The sequence below is a fragment of the Acinonyx jubatus genome, chromosome B3, assembly GCF_027475565.1.
Source record: "Acinonyx jubatus isolate Ajub_Pintada_27869175 chromosome B3, VMU_Ajub_asm_v1.0, whole genome shotgun sequence".
Taxonomy (NCBI): Eukaryota; Metazoa; Chordata; class Mammalia; order Carnivora; family Felidae; genus Acinonyx; species Acinonyx jubatus.
In genome coordinates, this window is record NC_069386.1 from 99,270,589 (window position 1) to 99,279,008 (window position 8,420).

Consider the following 8,420-nt stretch of genomic DNA (forward strand, 5'->3'; position numbering starts at 1 on the left):
CCCAAACTGAAGTATTCCCCATAATACAAACATGGGCAATTAGACTGGCCACTTTCTTTCAGTTATGAATTGAAAACAAAGAAATTTTTTTAAACGTATCCAGGAGTTGTTTAGAATCATTAAGGATGAGCTTGGAAATTACAAATTCAACTTGTTAAGGTTAAACCTTGCACTAATGATATAAAATCACTTAGGATATTAGCTAATAATGTTTAGAGCCACTGCTATCAACAAGTCATTTATAAACTAAGAAACTAGAAGATATTAAAATAAATTTTGATGAGGGAACGTATTTTTGTGCTATCAATTTTTCTAACGTCTATTTATTCTGGAGAGAGTGGAAGTGTTGGAGGGGTAGAGAGAGTGGGAGGGAAAGAATCCCAAGCAGGCTCCACACTGTCAGTGCAAAGCCCAATGTGGGGCTCAGACTCACACACCATGAGATCATGACCTGAACTGAAACCAAGAGTCAGACGTTCAACCAACTCAGCTACCCACTGTGCCCCACTGTGCTGTTAATTTTAAAATAATGTTAAAACATTACGTATTTCACCTTCATCTTACTCTTTTAAAATTCCTTTTGTTTTTATCTCTTTTATAATGTACATATAAAAATGTGGGAAAAACTCCTAATATGGGTGAATCAATAAAGCTCAGAAACCATTCCTATGGTTGCAAATCAGGAATATATACACATATTTCACAGAGTGCTCTGAAGTCTTAACCTGCAAACGTGATTGAATCTTTCTCTAAAATTGGGCCTTAGATATTTAAAAAAAGGATTCTGAGATAAGAATAAAATTTTGCAACCACTGCATCCACTACAGGCAGTCTTATACCTTAATCTATAATGGGTAGAAAAAAATCCGCCCATTTTAGAAATATGCTCCCAATCATTTTTTATTCACTGGAAACATAGAAATCCTGTTGTTAGAACTTTAAGTCAACATAATTGCCAAGATACGACCAGTTCCTCCATGGAAGCTCAGGAGTGAAAGGTTCAAGGAGATACACAAGGAGAACAGTTAGGTTTATTGTCCATAAGTGGCTTTGAGTTCTGATGACAATACAATTGTATGTACAGAGATATAGCATACATTTTACTAAACAATTGTTTTGATGTTTAGTCATTTTTGAGAGGCAGAGACAGAGCACAGGTTAGGGAGGGGCAGAGAGAGAGGGAGACACAGAATCTGATGCAGGCTCCAGGCTCTGAGCTGTCAGCACAGAACCCAATGTAGGGTTTAAACCCACACACCTTGAGACCATGACATGAGCCAAAGTGGGACCCTTAACTGACTAAGCCCCCAGGGGCGCTTAAGCCATATTTAACTTAACTAGTTAAATTAGCCCTCAGCTAGACATAGTTTTAAAGCCAAGATAAAGATTAATCATACTTTTAGTACTTAAATCTCTTCCTTGGAGATGCAGAGATAAATCATTTGGAAACAAAAAGAAAACGTCTTTTTAAAATCTGAATTCTTCAAAGGCAAGGGAATTAAAAGCAAAAATGAACTATTGGGACCTCATCAAGATAAAAAGCTTCTGCACTATGAAGGAAACAATCAACAAAACTAAAAGGCAACCAATGGAATGCAAAATGGTATTTGCAAATTACATATCAGATAAAGGGCTAGTATCCAAAATCTATAAAGAACTCACCAAACTCCACACCCAAAAAATAAATAATCCAGTGAAGAAATGGGCAGAAGACATGAATAGACCCTTCTCTAAAGAAGACATCCAGATGGCCAACAGGCACATGAAAAGATGCTCAATGTCACTCCTCATCAGGGAAATACAAATCAAAACCACACGGAGATACCACCTCACACCGGTCAGAGTGGCTAAAATGAACAAATCAGGAGACTATAGATTCTGGAGAAGATGTAGAGAAACGGGAACCCTCTTGCACTGTTGGTGGGAATGCAAACTGGTGCAGCCGCTCTGGAAAACAGTGTGGACTTACCTCAAAAAATTACAAATAGATCTACCCTATGACCCAGCAATAGCACTGCTAGGAATTTACCCAAGGGATACAGGAGTGCTGATGCATAGGGGCACTTGTACCCCAATGTTTATAGCAGCACTTTCAACAATAGCCAAGTTATGGAAAGAGCCTAAATGTCCATCAACTGATGAATGGATAAAGAAGATGTGGTTTATATATACAATGGAATACTACTTGGCAATGAGAAAGAATGAAATCTGGCCATTTGTAGCAGTGTGGATGGAACTGGAGAGTGCTATGCTAAGTGAAATAAGTCAGGCAGAGAAAGACAGATACGATATGTTTTCGCTCATATGTGGATCCTGAGAAAATTAATAGAAGACTGGGGGGAGGGGAAGGAGGAAAAAAAAAAGTTACAGAGAGGGAAGGAGGCAAACCACAAGAGACTCTTAAATAGTGAGAACAAACTGAGGGTTGAAGCCCGAAGGGGGTGGGGGGGAGGAGAGGGGAAAGTGGGTGATGGGCATTGAGAAGGGCACCTGCTGGGATGTGCACTGGGTGTTGTATGGAAGCCAATCTGACAATAAATTACATATAAAAAAATCTGAATTCTTTTCAGTTCTCTGTATGCTTGCAAATGTTCATAATGTGACGTTGAAAAATTGGCATTTTTCTGGCTTAAATGTGGAGACGTAAATTAATGTTTAAATGTATATAAATTCCTATCCCAGAAGAGTATAAATTAGAAATGCAGACATTAATAATTATCCTTTATACTTGCTCGTCTATCTGTATTATAGCCTTGTGCATGTGAAAACTATAGATGGGATTTTAATTAGCAATAATCGCGCCTCGGATAAACCTCATTGGCTACAATACTGCCACTGAGCAAAGCTTCTAGATGGGATTTTAAAAGGACAAAATGCATCAAGTGTGATGTCCACTCGCTATATATTAATATACTCTGTATACTAAGTTGTAGAAATTGTGATGGAAAACATTCTTAGATTTTAACTAAACCTAGGTAGAAACATAGAATTTGAGAAATGAAATTCATCCTGCCTCTCATTTTATAGAAAAGGGAACAGAGTCCCTGCAGAAACTAAATGCCCCCCAAGGGCTGCATGGCTTACGTGGAGAGCCCAATGCAGTGGGCTTTCTATCACCTCACACTGCTTGTCATAAAATACATCTATATCTACATATGCATCTATCTACATTTACCTATATCTATGTATCTATATCTATACATATACATAGATATTTTTTAATGGCATTAAAAACAAAATTAAATCAAATAGTAATTTTTTTCACTGGCATGCCCCTTCTCTCTTTGTATTTCCTCTTCATAAGGGTCAGTGACCTCCGCGGACGATAAATCAAGATGGTATTTTTTTCTCGTAGGAGACTGTGACAGTTCATGATGGTTGACATCTTGACTGCTTGACGCCTGGAGCTTCTCATTTCAGGTGCATACTGATTGGCTACACTTGCTCTTCTCTTTGCCCTGGTTTTATACCTTCCCTCTGAGTCAAGTCTCCACTCGCATGATTCCCATTTATTAAGCACCTAAATGGCGCCTGATGCTAAGGATTTACAGGGGAAATGGACCCCATCTCCACCATGAAGGCTCTCCATCCGGTGCACAGGGAACCAAGTATTTACCTCCTCCCCTCACACTTTTGTTCCTGCTGTGCTGAGGATATCAAAATGCAGAGCAATGAACCCTCTGGGGTTGCACCTGAGACACATGAGCGTTCAGGTGAGGTTAATAATTCGGCATGCCTCCAGGTGATCTTCTTTACATAGTCTCTAGACATTACCTAGAGGAGCAGCTAAGTGCAAGAGAAAGGAAGAGAAAAGAAACTGATATCCCTGTTCAGCGTTGCTTCTGTGGTGCTGAGAGCATCAGGCAAACTTTCTATGTGGAGAAGCCTGGAATTAGGGTATGGGTGGAGCCATACCTAACATCTGTATTTTATCTGGCCTTTACTTTGATGGACATTTTCTAAGGGTATGTCATGACCTTGTGGTGTGTCTAATTCTGTGATGGATGACATTGTAACAGAGTTCTATTCTATAGTCTCTCCCCTTCTCTCATGTTAATTCCTGCCCTGTTACACAGAATTCGATGTCTCTAGAAGTTAAATATCTTGAGATTTTTGGCTTCTCTGGCATGAAGCCACCCAAAACTGGCCTAGGTCTTTGATTTCTTATAGAAATCTAGCATATGCTTATGACAAGCTATTTGATTGGCTCAAACAAATAAACATGAATATGATTGATCTACAGGCTCTGTTTAGACATTCAGATGCTTGGTTTGACTGGTCTACTTAGATCATTTTTGGCCCCATGAAATGATAGACATTTTTTTTTTTTTTTTGCTTTTCACAGTATTAAAAATAAGGTATCTTCAGATGATTCATGATTTCCTTATTCCTCCCCATGCTTCCCACACACCCCTTTTGCTTCCCAGAGGTGTAATTGGGCTGTGCCCAATCCCTTCAATAATGCAGGGCAGAAGATGTCTCACAGCAATCAAACTAATGAAATATAAAAGGTTATTAAGAGAAGAAAATTTCATAAATATCTATAGGGCAATGGGACCATGAGCAATAAGCTTCATGAGAATATAATAACATGTCTTTGTATCTTTCATGAGGCTCTCTGAGTGCTTTATGTACTAGTCAGTATTATTAGTCTACAGATGAAGACATTGACACATAGAGAGATGTGCATTCCCAAGGTCATACAGAGTCGAGAGCAGAGCAGCAAAAGGAAGAGTGAGTACACATCCTACAAAGCTCTATTTATACCAAGTGTGTTTTCAGAAGAGAGGAACAAAGCTCGTGAGTGAAAACAAAGCACCATGTATTTCTCTTATTCCAGACAAAGGTCTGAGAGACGAGAGAATGGAGAAAGAGAGAAAGAAAGCGGGTTTAAGTTTATATGATGGGAAAGAAAGATATTTGTCTGACATTTGGTTTTAAAACATTTTCAGCAATAACTATGTAAATAATTACATGAACCAAAGTAAAAATTATGTAGTTTAAAATCAACTTAACTTTTTTTTCCCCCCATTTAAATCCTGCACAAGTCTGCTGCCTCCACCAAAGCTACCAAAGCTACCAAAGCACCATAGTTCACTTTCCTTCATAGTTCCTGGCACATCATAATCTCTTAAAGAGCTACTGAATGAATAAATGATAAATAGATAGATAGATAGATAGAAAGGTATTGATCCCTATCTTAATATTAATTACCATCCCAATGATGAGAATGCCAGCTAAGAACAAGTAATTTGGACAAAGTCACACAAGTAGCTCACGGTAGAGCTGGGATTTCTAACTCTCCCTCTGTGTCCTCAAGTTAAAAGGCTTATCAGAGTATTTCAACCACATACAGTGCTCTTCTTAGAAAAGATCCAGCAAATATAATGTTCTCTGTTTTGTTACATTTTCAGCAATGTTCGAGAATCTCATGAACTTTCACTATCCCACATTGTCTACGTCTACCTTAAATTCCTCACCAATGGTATATGTCATTAGTTTAGCAATGGAATATCATTTCACTGTGACCTCTCTAGTGCTATTGTTTCATCAAGTGTATTTTGTAACTTCAATTTTAGGTTCTTTGTGAAGGCACAGGTCTTGTGTTATTTACATTTTTGCATGACCCTCAGCATCTCGTGCTGTGTTATTCACATAGTAGTAGATACTTAGGACTTTTAGCAAATAGATTAAAATGAAAGGACATCATTAGTGCCTCTCTGTGATTGAACATTAAGATACACCAAGGAGGTTTCTATCATTCTCATAGCCAACATCTTATCATTATAAGGTCCACTAAAGCAATAATCAATGATCCAGACCTAGTCCATGAGACAGGTCCAAAAAATAAAGAAATCTGACGTATCAAGATACAGTAGTCTCTGTACTTTGTTCCTTTGTCCTCAATAAATGATGACACTCACTTGGATTAAAGTGATATAACTCAAAATTCAATATTTTTTAGGTCCTGCTAGGTATGAGAAATATTGAAGCTTTTAGGACCACATTATATCCAAATGGGGATATTTTTACAGTTCTTAGATGTTCCAGAAACCATGTGTGTGACCATTTCCCACATTTATAACATGATTAGTAGTTTCTACTCTCATCAAAGTGAAAGGAAAGCACTGGTTGTACCAAAGGGAGGGAGGGCCACATAGCCAATGGGTTCCAATGACCTAAGCACAAAGTATGATCTACAAAAAAATATCCAATGGCTGCACTAATCCAAAGAAGTTGGTAGGCCATGTTTGTTAAGAATGGAACTTTCTTGCACAGGTACTGACAGCTGGTAATGAGATACAGAAACTATTACCACATCAGTAGCCCCAATTCTTCCTGGCCTGGAGCTTTCCCAAGATTTGTGCCCTCTGCTACTGTGTTTATGATACACAACACAGCATGGGCTGCTGAACGTGCCCATTTTTCAGTTCAAGGGGTGCTCAACCATTTCTTCCACATATTTACTCATGAGAAGTGATTTTTCCAAATTCGTAGATGCTGGAAATGACCCAAACATAGCTCACTAAACTAATTTCCCTCAGAATTTTTAACTGCATGTGCATTTGAGCATAAACACTATCCATATGTTTCTGATTCATTTACACTGAACTCATCAAAGGACTGTGTTGTAAGAGTTGTTTGATGTCCAAGAATACTTGAGGTTTTTTTTTTTTAATGGAATTTTATACTTTCTTTCACCATTTTTCTTAGGAAGCCAAATGCTGTTGAGAGTAAACAAACTTGGACCCCCAAGGATCTGGGGTTTACCCTTATATACAAAACTCAGGAAGATAATTTGACAGCTTGGCAGGAAAGGCATCCCTAGCCTTGGGTATATGTTGGCACTATGCCCCAAAGGATAGGAAGGCCTTAGGGTGAGCAAGGAAACTTCTTTCAGGAGACCTTCTTTCATTTGGTGGTTTATTCGTTTCAATTCCAAAAATTCATCCCAAACTCTTGGACACTACTTGAGGTCTCTCCCTTGCCAGTTTGAAGAGAAAGCTTAAAATGTTGCTGCTGTAATTGTCCTTTATTTTTTGGAAGGGAACTGCATGAGACTTTTTAGGAGAATAGTATTTGTCCACCTGAGCGCATCGTGTCGTCCTACACTTATATGCTAAAAAGACAAGACAAGCATCTCTGGCTACAGCTGAGAACTAATTAAAGTTGCTCTTTTACAAACATTATGTGGCTCATTCCATTCTTCCTTGATTAAGAACAAAAGAGAAGGGAGTCATTTATTGCCATGAGTCACTTGAGGTACAATGGAAGGAATTCCAAGACGCTGCTGAGACAAAACAAAACTGACATTATGAAAGCCATGTCTACGCACTAATTTAAACTGTCAACTTACTACCAAGGAAGACTCCTAACAGACAGAGAATTAAAGCTTTAAAGACCTCATAAATCACTGAGGAGATTAGCACCAGCATGAATGAGTTAAAATACATTTCTGCCTTCAGAGTGTTAGACTGGTTCAAAGCAGTCCTCTAGGATTTGACGGGAAAATTAGTTGTAATAACTAGGAAGAGAAAAATTCTCAAATATAGCTTCTTGGGGATTTGGGAGTGCAAGCTTCACCCACCACAGTTATTTCAGGTACTTGAGTTAGTGAAATATAATATAGACGTTTTCAGGACCTAGTATATAGCACAATAAAAATGACTTGAAAACTGTTAGAATTCAAAAACATTATTTACAAATACCAAACATTTTTCCAACCCCCAAACCACTAAAAATAGCTAAAATGTCAACCTAAACGTATGACTCAGCAGCGGTTTTAACACCACTGAGTCCATCTCCTATTTCTTATTTGTGTCTCTCTCCAAGAATCCTGCTGCATATGTGTTATTCTCCAGCAAGACCCATCACTGTGGCCCCCATTAGGTGGAGTTTCCAAGCTCTGTTGCCAACACCAAGAATTCTTCAGAGAAAACTTCGTGGGGATTTCCATTAATTTTTATATTTTAATATTGCCTCCTGAGGGCTTTGGGGTTGACAATAAAGGCACTTCTTACTCCAGTGTGAGCATCTTCACCTGCTGGTGAAAGTGGGTGAATAAGGGTCTCTTGTTCCCAGGTGGTCTGTACCCAGAAAGGCTAAGAGACTGCTACAAGAGAGAAACCATTGGGGGTTATGCAACTTTTCAAGAGAGAAGAGGCAGAGAAATGCGAACTCTGAGAGTTAAATCACACTGTGCTAACTCTTCTCTCCACTCCCAAGGTCTCAACTAATCATTTCCCTATGGGTTCTTTCCCAGAGACCCCATAAAATAAAACTGTGTTTCCTAAGTCACTGGTGCACTCTAGATGATCTCTGTGACTTCTATCTTATCACATCTCTGCCTGTCCAGGAATGACTTTCTGAAGTACATGTTGATCTGGTCTCTTCCTTCCCCAAGTCGGAAACTTTTGCAT

The 8,420-nt window shown here is 38.6% G+C and overlaps 1 pseudogene; it reads right to left on the minus strand.

Annotated features, from left to right (window-relative positions):
- Positions 1-2,698: 2,698 nt before the first annotated feature.
- On the minus strand, positions 2,699-2,847 carry LOC113601712 (uncharacterized; annotated as a pseudogene).
- Between the last annotated feature and the right edge of the window lie 5,573 nt (positions 2,848-8,420).